General features: G+C 41.0%; 1 protein-coding gene across 1 annotated transcript in view; it reads left to right on the top strand.

Annotated features, from left to right (window-relative positions):
* Positions 1-2,350: 2,350 nt before the first annotated feature.
* Positions 2,351-15,507, top strand: part of LOC140212482 (cadherin-20-like) — a 196,880-nt gene continuing 183,723 nt past the window's right edge. Inside the window, exon 1 of the mRNA XM_072283345.1 lies at positions 2,351-2,702. The gene's annotated coding sequence lies outside the window, so the exon portion shown is untranslated. The remainder of the gene's footprint in view (positions 2,703-15,507) is intronic.

The following is a 15,507-nucleotide window of genomic DNA, read 5'->3' as shown; positions in this document are numbered from 1 at the left end:
TTCTACAGTGAAATTGTCCACTGGAATTTTCCTTGAGTGTGTAGGTGTGTGGAATCTGGGGGAGATAATGAGAAAATAATTACTAATCCTAAATTAGGATTAATTTAGGATTAAATTAGGTCTTTGTGGAATGTAGGATGACCTACAGATATAGTTAGTGAGTGAGCATGCCATAATGGTAGTATAGTGGTTAGCATAATGGTATTACAGTGCCAGTGAAACGGGTTCAATTCCCACCACTGTCTGTAAGGAGTTTGTACATCTTCTTTGTAACTGCATAGGTTTCCTCTGGATACTCTGGTTTCCTCCCAAGTTCCAAAGATGTCAAGATTAGTCGGTTAATTGGTCACTGGGTGTAATTGGGCAGCAGGGATTCATTGGGCCAGAAGGGCCTGTTACCATGCTGTATCTCTAAATAAACTAAAATAGCAGGAGAAAGTTTTAAAGTGAAATTAGGATTCGTGTAAATGGATGGCTAGTGGTCAGCATAGATTTGGTGGGCCGAAGAGCCTATTTCCTTTCGATGACCAGAGCTGCAACTTTCTCATGGTTTCTTCATCAATGCTTCATCTAAATTCTGGAAGACACAAGCGATCAGCATTGTGATCCTTCAAAAAGTTGACCACAATGATTCAAGAAGGCAGCTTATCACTACCTTCTCAAGGGCTGAGAATGGCCAACAAATGCTGGTCTTGCCAGCGACAGACACACACACACACACACACACACACACACACACATACACACACACACACACACACACACACACACACACACACACACACACACACACACACACACACACACACACACGACACATACATCCCATAAATAAACAAAATATTTCCCATGATAAATAATCACACTCAATCAAGCGCCAATAACCTAGAAATAAAAACTGCCCTTGGGCCTATAATTGGAATGAGTTACTTTCTGGAGTCCCAGCCCAAGAGAGCAATCAGCCGACTGACTGCATTGGCTCTTCCTAGCAGCCATTCATTTAGTTCCCTATCTCTTTACCAAGATGTCCTTTATGCAAAACATGAGTGAGAAAAGTGATTAATCACAAATGAATAAACTTCAACTGTTTATTTCCTTTGCTGTTCTACTGTTTTCGTGTTTCTTCAATTATAAAAGTCTGCATTTATACAGTATATGGCTTTCAAAATGGGAAAAATGTAGTATAGTGGAAGACATCTCGGAAGAGCTTTATCAGCAACATTTGACAGCCCACGTGATAGTGCAGACGATCAAGTCTTGGTCAAATAGGTATATTAAAGAAAGGTATTAAAGGACGAGAGGGAAACGGAGGGGGGTGGGAGAGAGGTATGGGAAGGAGGGCAAACAAAACTATAGTATTATTTATCGTAGTTTATAATATCCGTTGGATCTTTTGCATTAATGTCAACCTAATGATGTTTGCCCGAAAATTTAGTGATGGTTTAAGTACGGACTCGGGGCATCGAGCGAAATAATTCGGGAAGAACTCGTTTAAATTTTGACTACAAACAGTAACTGAAATGCCGGCGGGTTTGCCAAAATCACGGGGCGATCCTGTGTAATACGTGGGAAGGGAAACTACGGGCGTGTGCATAGTACAGTATGCCCGCACCGTGACACAACAACTTTTCTGCGCGAGGTGCCGAGGTCGTCCCGGTCTCTTGGTCCGTCCGATCCCGAAGTTACCGCCGCCGATTAATTCCAGGTCTCACACAACGGGGAAGTTGTGATGGGCCGAGTTGGACGAAGAGTTCGTGTCTCCTTTAGAGAAGGCGAGGGACGTTCTGAGTAACAAAATTGTCATTATGAATTTGTTCACACAAAAGACACCTGACCAAAGCAAATAAACAAACTTAAACGCGATCTAAATTAGTTAATTATATGATTTCGGAAGTATTATAAACGGAAAGCGTTGTTGAATTCCTACTTGTGGAACTTGCCCTAACCACATCAGAGACGGTGTTTAATGAATATAAACCAAACTACTCCACGCTACATCCCTCATGTACGACACAATAAATATTTATTTAAACAGGGAAATTCATCTGTCGTCCTCGGGAACTGGTGCATCAATTGATTTAATCTGAGTTTGATTTCACTTGAAACCTGCGCAGATTTAACAGGGTTAAATTATTTGCTTCAGTGGAGCTTGCTAACAGAAAGTGAAATCTTCCGCCCAGTTTTCCTTTTGATCTGAGGAATGTGCTGAATTCAACACTCGCACGTTTCAAAGAATCCCTCGTCCGTAAGCGCGGGTCCAGCAAAAAAGGGGCAGCTCGGACTCCGCGGGATGGCAGCTGTACAGTAATCACATTCACCAGCGTGTGGATGCGGGCAACTCCCCGGGGAGAGATGGTGCAAATCTTGGCACCAATTGGCTAATTCAATTTAATTCCACTGCATTCGCCCTGTCAGAATATTCATGAGGTGGAGAGTGAGTACCACTGGTACTCAGAGAGAAGAGTGCAATAAGAAGAGAACGGGAAGGCGGCAACACTTTCGCGAAAGCGATGTAGAAAAAGTTTCTCGTCTGCATCTTATCTTGAGGCAGCTCTCGCCGAAAAAAAAATCCTTGCAATTTCTCAGAAGAGCTTCCGATGCAACTTTTCTGAAGAGTCCTTATTTAGTGAACTGCAGGGGACAATGAGGTCGGAGCAGGTTTTGAGGTGTGAAAATTGACAGGAGTTAACAGCACTGTCGAGGTAATGTTGCATTTTATTACGTTTAGGTGGTGACACCTTTTTTATTGCTATTGTAAACAAACTAATATTTTTCTGCAAATTTAACTAGAGTAGTGATTGACTGTCAGTGGAGAAGGAAATACACACAGTGTCGGTAGTAATTTTATAAGCTTTCAGTCTGGTCCAGCGTTTGCTCCACTTTCACCCGATAGCAGTCTCGCTGCCTGGTCTTGGTATGGATGTCACGTACCTCAGCCCTCTTTACTTGTTGCCTGCCTGTAGTAAAGGAAACTTCAATTATGATTAATATCTCTTGTCCTAGTCTGTGAGTATTCCTCCAGCCAAATGAAGCTGCTACTTAGAGCGTACGGCAACTGACTCTTCAGAATCGTTCACGGGGAGTCTTCCTGCAACAGAAAGGGCTTTGGAAGCAGAAATTGTGCAGACTATGGTCGGGAAAAGGGAACTGATTACTAGCAATGGTGCACAGTGAGCCAGGCAGCTGACAGCAACAGAAGCCAAAAGGCCACTTTTTTTTTATTCTTGCTTTCCTCTCCTTTGAGAATGGCAGTCTCTGCCAACGACTGTATTTCTCGACTGGATAAAGATTTCACTGTGGAGACGTGTGACTGGAATTAATTGCGGGACTAGGAGAGGAAAATAAAACCCCAGCACATAAATACTGCGCTGTAGGGCTTTTGTTCTATCTGAAGTTGCTATATATTTTTAAGCAACTGGCTTCCGGAAGAAAAAAAAATGTTTTTAATGTCTAAGCAGGGAGCAATATAGTTTGGTCCATCTCACTTGGGTAGGTGATCATCAATTTAAAATCTGTTCAACCTCTTAGGCTCTATATTGACTGTTTAAATCTATGAATCTTTTACTTAATTCCTTGAGGAATGAAGTGCAGTTTACAGTTTCTTTGGTGTGATTCTCTAGGACCTGATTCAGCTCCATCTCAAGGACCAAACCCCAGCTATTACTTTGATAATATTTCATTGACTTGTGATGTGTTATTGTTTTAACTAGTGAATATGGACAAAAAAAATCAGATGTTTCACCTTTCACTGTGGGAAACAGTGTGTAGTTTGTTAAGCTTCAAAGTTCAAAGTAAATTTCATATCTAAGTACCTATATGTCACCGTATCCTATCTTCAGATTCATTTTCTTGCAGGCATTCAAAATAAAACAAAAAAATACAATGGAGTAAGTGAAAAACTACACACAAACAAAGATTAACAACCAATATGCAAAAGAAGACAAACTGTGCCAAAAGAAAAAAAAGAATATATAAAACTAAGCTTGGCTTAGGTACTACTGTTTCACAAGTGCTGTGAGACAGCTTTCACTAGTCAGACTTGGGCTGTTCATTTGGTTGAGGTTCTAGGCACACAAATGGCCATTATTCTCTCCTTTAATTGTTCTTTTTTCTGAGGAGACAGAATATTGAAGGGGAAGTTAGTCACAAGATAAGTCTTTCCTATTTTGGCTGTGGTATTAACATAAACTGAAAATGAAGCAGCAAAATCAAATCACCTCACTCAGAAATGGTATTATTACTGAACACAAGCACAAGGAAACCTGCAGGTGCTGGAAATTCAAGCAACACACACAAAAAGTGCTGGTGAACGCAGCAGGCCAGGCAGCATCTATAGGAAGAGGTACAGTCAACGTTTTGGGCCGAGACTCTTCGTCAGGACTAACTGAAAGAAGAGATAGTCTATTTCTTCTTTCAGTTAGTCCTGACGAAGGGTCTTGGCCCGAAACGTCGACTGTACCTCTTCCTATAGATTATTACTGAATTTGAGTTTCTGTGTGGTATATTTTATGTGCGTGAGTATACAAACTATATGTGTGCATATTTGTGTGCATGTATGTGGATGTAATTAAATATGCATATGTGGTGTTTATCTGCGGATATCTGAAGCAGTAACTTTCATAAAGTCAAGGCTAGTTCTTGCCTCCTTCTGCTACTTGAATTCATATAACGAGATCATTTGAATTACTTTGAGCACAGCTACTATTCCTTTGATACAAGAAACAATGCCAGTAGGTTATCATGCCTTTATTTGGCTTGCCCATACATCCTATACTTGCTTATGAATGCAAAGCAAGCATAGTAAATTATTTTCTCTTGTTCATCTGTTCTTTTCCATGGCATGCATCATTGCCCAGTGAAGACAACAAGCCTTTTGCCTATTAGACCTTCACCAGTCCTATTCTTTAACCAACCAGCTGGAGTATTTGAGACCCAAACACACTGGGCATCTAGGGATGACTGAACACTAAAATTGAACGACACAGGCCTATTCAGCAACTGCCTTAGTGCACTCCACTTCTGATTATTTCATCTGTCCACAGAATGACATTATCTATCCGAAGAGGGCAATTTCCCCACGCTAACATCCTCGAAGGTCCTCCATTTGTCTCCTACCTTTACGGCAGCCTGATGGATCAGCCAATTTTTAAATCCGCACCCTCCTATATAATCTGAAATATCCTCTGTAGGGCAGGAGGTGTAAATTGATATAGTTTCCCAGTATCAGGGATTTACTTTTAACGAGTTCTTACTGATCTGTTAAATTGTGACTGATTTAGACAAAGCTTGCCCCCACAAGATTAGAAATAGAGGACTGAGAATGAATGTGGTACCCTCATAAATATGCTTGAAAGCTATTTAGAGAATTGTTTTTATGCTCATAATGCACAACAAATTGCATTTGCACAGTAACATCAATACTGCAAAACGAACTAATATATTGCATCAGCATGTTATCAACAAAAAAAAAGCTGTAATCATAAGGAAGTCTCAAAGTAGAAAAAGAAGTCGAATTTTCCCTCGAGCAAAGGAAGTGGAAGTATGTCCAGATGAGGGGGATAGAAAGGAGAGATGATAAAAATGTTCCTCCCGTGGGGTATCTTCAAAAAGAGAGTATAGATAAGATGCATTAGGTCATTTAAGAAACTCATAGATAAACACATGGATGATAGAAAAATGGACAACTATGCAGGAGGGAAGAATTAGATTGATTTTAGAGTAGGTTTGCAAGATCACAAGACAAAGGAGCAGAAGTAGGCCATTCAGCCCGTCGAGTCTGCTCCGCCATTCCACCATGAGCTAAACTATTCTCCCATCTAGTTCCAATTTCGGGCTTTTTCCCCATATCCCTGGATACCCTGACTAATTAGATACCTATCAATCTCCTCTGTAAACACCCTCAGTGATCGGGCCTCCACAGCTGTATGTGGCAACGAATTCCATAAATCCACAACCCTCTGGCTAAAAAATTTCTCCTCATCTCTGTTTTAAATGGGTACCCTCTAATTCTAAGACTGTGGCCTCTTGTCCTGGACTCACCCAGGTTAAAAGATTGGCACAACATCATGGGCTGAAGAGCTTGTACTGTGCTATATTCTATGTTTAAGATAAGAACTGAAAGGTTTAGAGCAGGGGTTCCCAACCTGGGGTCCACAGACCCCTCAGTTAATGAGAGGGGGCTATGGCATAAGGAAGGTCAGGAAGCCCTAGATTAGAGGGAGTCTGAGGGGGAATGTTTCTCACAAAGAGGTTGCTCAGATTTAGAATGTGCCACCTGAGGAACTGGTAGAGGCAGATACGCTCATAACTTCTAAAAAGCATTTGGACTTTGAATTGTCAAAGTGCAGAAGACTATGGATTTACTGCAGGTTAATGGGGTTGGTATGGATATTTACAATGGGTGGCATGGGCATGGGAGTTTGAGGCACCGAACAATTCCATGACTCTATTGGTAAGAAATAGCTCGAAAGACGTGTAGTAGTAGTAGAGAAGCAGATAGTTTCAGTATAGAATTCCAGAGTTTAGGCACAGCCAGCCCCAGATAGAATAACTAAATTTCAGGATGATCAAGAAAACAGAAATGGGGAAAACCATTATCATGGATAGATGTAAAGCTGAATAAGATTACAGAGGAGGAGAGAGGCAAGCAATAGAGAGATTTGAAAGTAAGTTTAAGAACTTTCAAAACAAGGCTTTGGTTCATTGGAGCCAATGTGCACTGGATAGACAAGTTAGGACCTGAGAAGCAGAGAAGATTTATTTATAACCAGTTACCATGACCGAATCTGAATCTGGTTTATTACTATTGATACAGCTCGTGGAATATATGGTTTCACAACAGCAATGCAGTGCACAACACAAAAACTACCATAAGCTATAAAATAAATAAATAAATAGTGGAAAGGGGAATAATGAGAGATAATGGGTTCATGGACCATTCAGAAACCTGATAGAGGAGGGAAAGAAGCTGTTCTTATAATGTTGAGTGTTAGTCTTCACATTCCTGGGTGTTTTTTTTTTGTTTTGGTGTATTATTGGCACATGACCCAGATTCAGTGAAAAGCTTATCTTGCACACTGTTTATTCAGATCAAATTATTGTGTTGTGGTAGAATAAAGTAAAACAATAGCAATGCAGAACAAATAGTGAAAGTTGCCAAAAGGGTGCAGAACAGGTGAAAGATAAAGTGCAAGATTATAATGAGGTAGATTGTGAGGCCACGAGTCCATCTTACTGTACAAGAGGTCCCCTCAAGGGTCTGATAACAGTGGGATGGAAGATGTCCTTGAGGTGGCTTTCAGGCTTTAGTAACTTTTGCCCATTGGGAGAGAGGAGAAGAGATTATGCTGACTGCTTTACTGAGACAGTAGGAAGTATAGACAGAATCCATAGAGAGGAGGCTGGTTCCTGTGATGTGCTGAGCTGTGTTCACAACACTCTGCAGTTTCTTGTGGTCATGTGCAAAACTATTGTCATACCAGGCCTTGATGCAATCAGATAGAATACTTTCTATGGTGCATTAATAAAAAGTGGTAAGGGTTCAACAAGGACATGCCAAATGTCTTTAGCCTCCTGAGGAAGGTATTGGTGGGCTTACTTCACCGTGACAACAACGTGTTTGGACCAGGACAGGCTGTTGGTGATATTCACGACTAGGAACTTAAAGCTCTCAACCTCAACACCGTTAATTTATACAGGAGAATGTGCACCGCATCCCTCTTTCTGAAGTCAATGACCAGCACTTTTGTTTTATTGAGATTTGGGGAAGTTTGGTTGTCGTGATACCATATCACTATCTGCTTGCTGTTCTCCAACTCCTCATTATTTGAGATGCAGCGGACTACAGTAGTATCATCTACAGGCCTGTAGATAGAGTTAGAGCAGAATTTGGCCACACAGCCATGAGCGTATAGGGACTAGGGATGCAACTTTGTGCAGCACCAGTGCTTAGAATAATCATGGCAGAGGTGTTGCACTTTGTCTTTACTGATTACACTCTATTGGTCAGAAAAACTCCAGTTGCAGAAGGAAACACTGACTCCTAGGGCCCTGAGTATGGTGATGAGTTTACTTGGAATAATAGTATAGAAGGTGAAACTGTGGTCAACAATAGTCAGATGTAGGTGACCTTACTGTCCAGATGGTGAGGGTTTTTAACAATGGTGCCACCTTTCTGAGGCACTGCCTTTTGAAGATGTCCTTGATGGAGGGGAGAGTTGTTTTGAGATGGAAGGGCAGAGTCTTCAGCCCCCTTGCTGCCTTTTGCAGTCACGTGCAATGGGAATGTGACAATGTTTGGAAGCATTGTTTGCCTTGGGAGCAAATATATTCATGTTAAGTCAACTCATTATTAAGTTAGGAACAGGGCAGCATTTGATGTTTTATAAGGCAGCACATGGAGACAATTCAGCTGCTAGTAGTCAATTCGAATACGATGTTCTGCTAAGGGGTTCAGAGCTCATTCCATAAGACACCACCTCTGATTTTCTTTTCCTTCACTCCAAGTAACTGGATTCATTCCTTAGCTAGGTAGCAGAGTCAAAATCAATAATTCATTTTTCAGTAAATCAAAGCAGAAAGAAAACCTATATTCTCTACCTGTGATGTAGTGGCTTAATGTGTGCAACAGTGTCTCAATGGGCCTTTCCAGACTGAGTAATATTGAATATTTCTTTTGATCTCACTAACTATACAGTCTATCAACAATGAACTATAAAGTGTTTCACTGGAAATTTCACATTAAGCAACTGAAATATATTTTGAAAATTTGATGGGATTCACGACAAATCATTGTTTCTCCTTTCCATGATAGACTACTTTTCATTCTAAAGTAAAATGAGCACCTTGGCTTTATGTGTGTGGCACATGGATTCTCCTGGGTCTTTGGTGCCTTGTTGGGAGAGGAAGTCATGAGCAGAATTACAAGTTTGCAGTGGTGGTAGTAGTAGTAGAGTGACCATCCGAGTCGAGTATGGGGGTAATTCTCCTAAGGGGTTGACTATTGGTGGGTAACTTAATCCGGGATGCTAGGGTGGATTCTCTTAATGAAGAATGCCCGTGCATGATGTTGTTTAACATGGGGAGGTTGATGCATAGGCAGCCACCATGCATCAACCTTGACAGGACGGGATCAGGGTCCATTGGCATGGAATGCAAGGCGACTGGAGACCCTTCACTCTGCCTTACTCCTTCCTCCATCTTCACTGCCATTGTGATGTGTCATCATCTTCCTCCAGCTCCATCAATGAGGTCCAGGTTGGATCACTCTTTCTCTGGAACATTCCCCTTGACCTTACCGCCATGGGTGACACTACCAGGAGCTAAGTTCCTGACAGCAACGTTCTCAGGATTTCAGGAACTTTCGAGACTTTCTGCCACCACAAGGTGACGATACTTGAAGAAGCCTGTAGACCAGTTGGTAGGAGAGTGGAGAAGTAAATGTCTCTTAGAAAAGTTATTGCTGAAGAGAAGTTTGGCAATAAGAAGATGGACACCTTTTTTAAAAAAAGCACTGTCTTGGAAAGGTTACATGAGAGATTTGCCTGTGCATGTATGACATTAGTGCTGAGGTCTTATAGTTGTATGAAGAGATGAGGATGCTGGGTTTTCCTCCTTCGAGCAGGGAAGGTTAAAACACATTTAGTAGAATTGATTAAATGATGGGGAGTTCTAGTGAAGTGCAAAGGGAATAACTTTCATTAGCAGAGTTTTAGCAACTTGAAGACTTAAATTTAAAATTGTTGGTATATAGTTAGGTGATGATAGGGAGAATTTAGTTCACTTAACATGTTATTGTGTTCTGGAACATGCAGCCTTAAACTGTGCTAGAAGCAGATTTGGTACCAAATATTGAAAAGGAATCAGATCTGTCTTTCATAAAAGAAATATTTGCAAGATCTTGGGGAAAAGGTCAGAGGTGCAGGAGTAATTGGATAGCTCTTCAGAACACAGGTACAGACAGGATGAACCAGAGGATCTTCTGTATGAGAGTGTAATTGCTGAAAATTGTACTTCCAGTGAGTTGTGAACCAGGCGGCCTGGGATCCTGATGCGGAAGATGAATCAAATAAGTTGTCTTATTCAGTGCTGACTGTAACCTCTACAGAAGCATCACTGCTAATTGCAGAGATGGAGGTCACCCAGATCTTTTGTACCCAGGCAGCAAGTGGGAAATCAGTTTTTCTGATGAAATTAAGGCTGTATTGTGACAATACTTTTCTAAGCCAGAGTGACTATGGTTGGTAATTTGCCTGTCAATCAAGTCTAATAACTAGATTGTCTTATTATTCATTCACAGGATGTGGGTATTGCCGGAAAGGGCAGAATTTATTGCCAATTTCTAATTCTCCTTTAGGAAGTGTTGGCGAGACAAATTTCTGAAGTATTGCAGTCTTTCGATAAAAGTAATCACACAATGTGGATGTGGTACCAATGACTGATTTTATCAGTTGTGCTTGAGTATCTTCCACTCAATGCATGTTTCTAGAGAAACTGTTCTGATTTCAAAGTAAGTTATTCTGACTTTATTGAGAGCCAGATGGTAATATATATTTCTCAAGGTGAAATTATGAAATACAAATAAACGATGGCTTATCTGTCATGATGTTACCACCCTTCTCAAAACGTATCGTCTTGGCCAAACTTTTTATCACTTTTCCAAATCACTCCACTGGCTTGAGATTGATTCTTCTCTGGTTATGTTTCTGTGAAACACCTTGGAGACAGCTCACGATATCGAGTGGAGTATCTTACTTCGTGTTGCTATTGTTGGCACGCTATAATTTCCGATGAACGTGATTTCTTTTATTTAGAGATACAGCATGGAACAGGCTCATTCTGGCCCACTGAGCCACTCTGCCCAGCAAACTACCTACTAGCCTGAACACGGGGCAATTTATAATGACCAATTAACCTACTTACACATTCTTTGGAATGTCATAAGAAACTTTAGCACCCGCAGGAAATCCATGTGCTAGTGGGAGGGGTGTACAAACTTCCTTCAGACAGCGGCGGAATTGAATTTCGAATTCCAATGCCTGAGCTGTAATTGTGTTGCACTAATCACCACTCTACTGTGGCACCCCAATGACACAAGAAATCAAGTGGTTGCTTGGCCCTACAGCCAGTGGCAAACTTTCTCTCAGGAGGACAACAGCCATGAGTTAATAAGTGAACACACCATTCCCAGGAACTACTACTGTACATCTAACTTGGGGCGGTACGGTAGAGTGGTGGTTAGCACAATGCTTTACAGTACAGCGACCTGGGTTCAATTCCAATACTGCCTGTAGGGAGTTTCTACGTTCTCCCTGTGACCGCGTGGATTTCCTCCAGGTGCTCCACATCCTCCCACAGTCCAAAAACGTACTGGTTGGTAGGTTAATTGGTCATTTTAAATTGTCCCGTAATTAGGCTAGCGTTAAATTGATGGGTTGCTGTGTGACTCAGCTCGAAGGGCCCAAAGGGCCTACCCTACTCTGTAACTCAACAAATAAATAAATAAATAAAACTTCCTTTACCTTCAAGATAAGTAGTTCCTGGTTAGATGCTCAGGATGGAAAGGCAAAAGGCGAAATTATATTTGATTTGCATGGTGGGCGAAAATCAAACATCACGAATTTGCATTGATCCATTCCTCTCATTAGCTAAATTGAGCAAGGCTCTTCCCAGGAAACCCACCCCCGCTCAGCCTAGAATCAATGCTGTGCATGCAAACCCATGTCATGGCATTAATGACTCAGAATTATTCTGTGATAGTGAGGTTACTATGATGGTAAAATAATTTATAGTCTTCCTTCCAACATAGGACGAAATGAACTGAGTCAATCAAGTCAAAGTCAAAAGTGCAATTACACCACCTCCCTCACCAGTTTTCTGGGGTCTTTGTAAGACATGACATTTACTAGCAAAAGGGGACATTAACATTATTATAGATCAGATGGATCCCATTGGTTCAGACTCCTTACAATTCAACCCAAATCTTTATTAAACAAGTATGTACATTTGATTATCTTCCTAGTTGTACCTGTGGAACAGCTATGAACCCATCAACTGATGGGCCAAGGAAAAATTCCATACTTTAGTTCGCTCTGAACAATTAATCACACCAAGAAATGATGAATTTGCAGAAAAACAGTTGCATTTTGCCTGAAGCTAATCACTATGGTATTTTCTTGGCTCGAATCTTACACAGAACCTAACTTTGTTCTTCTAACTTCAGTTACTTGAAACATAATGTTTTATTCAATAATTTTAACAAACTGAAATAGTTTGGTTAAATAGTATTTGCAAAAGTTGACTCCATAGTTTGTCCTGTGGTCCAGTATGTTAGCTTTCCGTACTGCCTGTACATGTGGGGGGAGAATGCAGTGTTCTTCCTGCGGTGCCTGTATTAATTGGTTACTGCAAGTATATTACATTTGTAGCTGTGAAGATTCCCTCTGAGCTGTACTCTTCTTCACACCACTTGAGTTACTGTCGCCTTCGTGTTACCATCGCCTTCGTGTTACCTTGAACCAGTCTGGCCCTTCTCCTCTGACCTTTCTCATTAGCAAGGCGTTTTCACCCACAGACAAACAACTACTCACAGGATGGTATTTAGTTGTTGTCACCATTCTCTGTAAGCTCTAGAGAGTGCTGTGTGTGAAAAATCCCAGCAGATCAGCAGTTGTTGAGTTACCCAAACCACTTCGTCTGGCATCAACGGTTCCAAAGTCAAAGTCACTTAAATCACATTTCTTCCCCTTTCTGATGTTTGGTCTGAACAACATCTGAAGCTCTTGACCACGTCTGCATACTTTTATGCATTGAGTTACTGCAATATGATTGGCTGATTAGATATGAACAGGTGTACCTAATAAAGTGGCCACTGAGTATATGTTCAACGTTAAATCCCTCGGGGCAAACAGATTTTGAAAATCAGTTGACTAAATACATTTAGAATGAAGGGAAATTAGTGGTAATGTTGACCATGGAGCCACTGAATTTTTATAACATACTCTTATTTCATATATTAACTTAGCAAGGCTTTTGACAAAGTTTTAATATGGCAAAAAAATAAAAAATCAAAGGATCCATGTGAGGAAGGAAATTGATCTAGTAACAGGAAGCAAAATGTAATGATTCTCTGGTTATTTTGTGATTTAGATACCTGTATCAATTGGGCTTCACAGGTTTCAGTAATGTGATCTTAGCTGTTTGTAATATGTATTAATGATTTAGATTTCAGTGTCGGCGGTCTGATAAAGAAACCTGCAAATGATACAAAATTATCCATGTGGTTAACAGTGTGCTGCTTTAGATTGCAGGCAGGATTCGGTGTTCTGGTCTGTTAGGCAGAAACGTAACATGTTGCATTTAATCCAGCGAACTAAGAGGGGCAACAAGACAAGGGACTAGACATTGAGGGAGGATGATGAAAGGCAGATGGGAAAAGACAGATCATGATGTGTACTGTATGTCCACAGATCCATAAAAGACAGGTTAAAAATCAAATTAATGCTTTCCTTGATCAGGAAAGGTATCAAAATGTAAAATCCAGGTATGCTCAAACAGTATACAAGATTAATTAGGACATGATTGAGTTCTGGTCAGTGCAACACAAGAAAAATGTACTTGCATGAAGGAGAATATAAAGGAGATTCACAAAGGTATTGCCTTGACATAAAATTTTACCTAAGAAGAAAGATTGTATAAGCTAGGGGTGCTTGTCTTGGAACAACAGGGACTGTGAGGAACAATTTAACCAAGATGCAAAAAATTATAAGTGATATAAATTAAATAGTAGATATAGTACTGAGCAAAAGTCTTAGGCATATGTATATAGCTCAGACATCCCACCTCTCCCGGACGTTCCGGGAGTCTCCCGCATATGAATAGTGGTTCCCTGATGCCCGCAAATTATACACAATATCACGGAAATCAATTTTTTTGAGAGCGAGCGAGCGAGAGAAAGCAAGAGAGAACACGAGAGAGAAAGCAAGCGAGAGCGCGAGAGAGCGCGCGAGCGAGAGAAAGCAAGCGAGAGCACAAGAGAGCGCGCAAGTGGAGAGAGAGAGAGAGCGCAAGAAAGAAAGCAAGCAAGAGCATGAGAGCAAGCAAGTGAGAGAGCGAGAGAGAGCACGAGAGCGCGCCATGGCAGAGTGTTCCAAAAAAAAAAGAAAATATAAAATGTATGTCACCCCAGACTACACTAAAGTATACCCCTGCCTAATAGGGGTCAAAAATAATGACAGCGTTGCTCGCTGCACTGTTTGCAACGTGACTTTTCTATTGCCCATTGTGGGTTAAAACGTAAAAGACGTGTTGAGGTGAGTTTAACAGGTGCCATTCGTTCATTAGCATAGCTAACATTATTTAAACTAGCTGGCTAACGGCTAAGGAGCTACTCCATTGCAGACATCCCACCTCTCCCGGAAGTTCCGGGAGTCTCCCACAAATTGATGGTGCTACCTCCCTGAAATGAGTTTTTGCAGGGTGGGATGTCTGATAGCTAGACCTTAGCACAGTATTGTAGTAATTTTATATTTTGCACTGTACTGCTGCCACAATAAACAAATTTCATGACATGTGAGTGATGATAAATCTGACCCTGATATGGGTCTCTATTGTGGACTGATAGTAGGAAGGGGTCAGGGAGAGGGGAATTATATTTGGGAAAATGGGAAGGGAGAGGGCAGGGAGTAGAAAACACCAGAGAGACATTCCGTAATGATCAATAAAGCAATTGCTTGGAATCAAATTACTTTGCCTGGTGTATCAGGGCTGGGTGTTTCTGCGCTTGTGCCACCCCCCACCCCAGCACTCCTTCTCTGCCACCTGTCCCACCCCCCTCCTGCTGTGGCTCCACCCTCGCCATACCCAACCTCCTTCAATCCCACCATAATTACAAACTCACTCTCCACTCCACGTTCACAAATACAGTACTGTGCAAAAGTCTTAGGCACCCTAGCTATATATATGTGCCTATGACTTTTGCACAGCATTCTAGGTTAACAAGGTAAAATGGAGTTAAAGTAATTTGTAAGAGGCTAGAAAATAGTCATGGTAGAGGCCAAAACCTTTAAAAAGCAGTTGGGTGTCCATTTGAAGAGTCATAAATTGCAGGACTAAATAGCTGGTGCTGGAAGGTAGAATAAAGTTGGGTAGATTTTTTTAAGCCTGTACAAATACTGTACAACTGAATAAATAGCCCACTGTAGAGTTATAAGTTTTCTATTTTTGCATAATTCAATAAAGGGATAAAACTCCATTCCCTTACCAGTCCAATCTACATGTGACTTCTGGTTCATGGCAATTACTCTCTGAAGTATTGGAATGAACTACCTCATAATCATGGGCAATTAAGTATAGCCTTCATCCACTGAATGAATACATAAAAAGAAATCATGAGAATATCTGAGGAAGTATATACAGTAGATTCCGGTTAATTGTGCCATCGGTAATCATGGCAGCTGCTTAAATGAGACAGCTCTTAAAGTACAGAAATAAATCATGAAAATAGCTGGG

This window comes from Mobula birostris, chromosome 19 (genome assembly GCF_030028105.1).
Source record: "Mobula birostris isolate sMobBir1 chromosome 19, sMobBir1.hap1, whole genome shotgun sequence".
NCBI lineage: Eukaryota > Metazoa > Chordata > Chondrichthyes > Myliobatiformes > Myliobatidae > Mobula > Mobula birostris.
Note: the sequence above shows the minus strand (reverse complement) of the source record. Positions and strands in the feature narration are given on the sequence as shown.